The sequence below is a fragment of the Lathyrus oleraceus genome, chromosome 2, assembly GCF_024323335.1.
Source record: "Lathyrus oleraceus cultivar Zhongwan6 chromosome 2, CAAS_Psat_ZW6_1.0, whole genome shotgun sequence".
In the NCBI taxonomy this organism is placed as follows: Eukaryota; Viridiplantae; Streptophyta; class Magnoliopsida; order Fabales; family Fabaceae; genus Lathyrus; species Lathyrus oleraceus.
The window spans coordinates 181,226,599-181,228,243 of record NC_066580.1 but is presented as its reverse complement, the minus strand read 5'-3'; the positions used below and the strand labels follow the sequence as shown (position 1 = coordinate 181,228,243).

At 28.4% G+C, this 1,645-nt stretch overlaps 1 non-coding gene across 1 annotated transcript; it reads left to right on the top strand.

Annotated features, from left to right (window-relative positions):
- The first annotated feature begins 609 nt into the window (after positions 1-609).
- Positions 610-695, top strand: TRNAM-CAU (transfer RNA methionine (anticodon CAU)). Its single transcript is given in 2 exon segments — positions 610-647; positions 660-695. It is a non-coding gene; the product is annotated as a tRNA-Met (tRNA).
- Positions 696-1,645: the final 950 nt, after the last annotated feature.

The following is a 1,645-nucleotide window of genomic DNA, read 5'->3' as shown; positions in this document are numbered from 1 at the left end:
CGCGTATTAGAACAGAAATGGATACGACTGATAAAATGATAAGATTATATAGTATATGTTGTCAATTCGGACACAATAAGAAAAATTGTCTCAATCCCGGAACAACCTCTGCATCATAATTTTAAAATTAATCTAAAAAAATAGATTATTTTAAAATAGATTATTTAAGCTAAAAATTCCCCTTCTACATCTTTAAACATTCTTCAAATATTTATATTTAAAACTCATTTTCACATGAACTATTAGCAGAAGAATTTAAACTTAGAGATGTAATTCTTAAATTTTGTACTATTCATCCCACCTCAACTATTTCATCTATGTCTAGGATAGAGTGGAGATTCATTTCTGCAGTCAGACAGTGCGGTCACATGCAGCGTGAGCCGTCTCTATCATGCAGTAGCCATGCATCATCTTTTCATTAAATGCAAATAAAGGTAAGTTCGTCGCATATCAAAAGTAAATACAAAAGCTAAAATCCAAAAACAGATTGAATAAAAAAATTTCCTAAAACTAAAAGTAACCAGTCAGTTACTAAGATTTTTCTTAAATTCTTATGAAAAAGACGATAACATATGATCAATTATTAAGGTTATAAAATGTAAACAACAAGGGGTGGTGGCGCAGTTGGCTAGCGCGTAGGTCTCATAGCTTTCTGAGTAATCCTGAGGTCGAGAGTTCGAGCCTCTCTCACCCCAGAATACTTTTTTGCCACGTTTAATTACAATAGATGTTTGAATATAAATTCTTCTTATTATCTTTTATGCAAAATAAAATTATTAAATAATATTACCCTCTCATCCTTTAAATAATTCATCTCTCAATTAAAGGTAATTATTTGTTAAGATAAACTAAATATTGTGCTCATAGTGACCCGTGAAATGAAAAGTTAACGACGTGTATCATTATTTAGTGATATTCAATTTGATACAATATAAAATATGCATCATTATTTAGTGATATTCAATTTGATACAATATAAAATATGCATCATTATTTAGTGATATTCAATTTGATACAATATAAAATATTTTTAGATACACATATCAATTTATAATGTGTTACTTAATTGTAAAATAAATAATGATCATATAAACTTAATTATAATAAAAAAGTTTGTCTCTCAAATAAAGATAATTGTTGATTAATATAAAATAGATATTATTCTGATAGTGACCCGTGAAATGGAAAGTTAGTCATGTGCACTGTTAATGAGTGTTATCTAATTTGATACAATATAAAATGTATTTAGATAACACTCATTAACAGTGCACATGACTAACTTTCCATTTCACGGGTCACTATCAGAATAATATCCATTTCACGGGTCATTAATGAGTATTATAAAACGAAGGGAGGTAGATAGAAAATTAAAAAAATTAAGAGATGCAAATAAAATAAATAAATGAAATTAGAGCTTTTGTTTTCTATAAAAATGAGGGGAGTATTGAGAAACATCAACATGTATCAATGGAGAAAAGTGGAAAAAAGGCAGACTTTGGAAGAGAGAAGATAAAGTAGGATCTCCCATCATCAAAAATCAAGATTTCTGCTTTACCGAGATAAGAGGGAAGATTATTCTGTAATTGATGTTTAAATCTAGGTATAATGGGAATTCCCTTAACCCATTATATTTTTTTTTCATGGT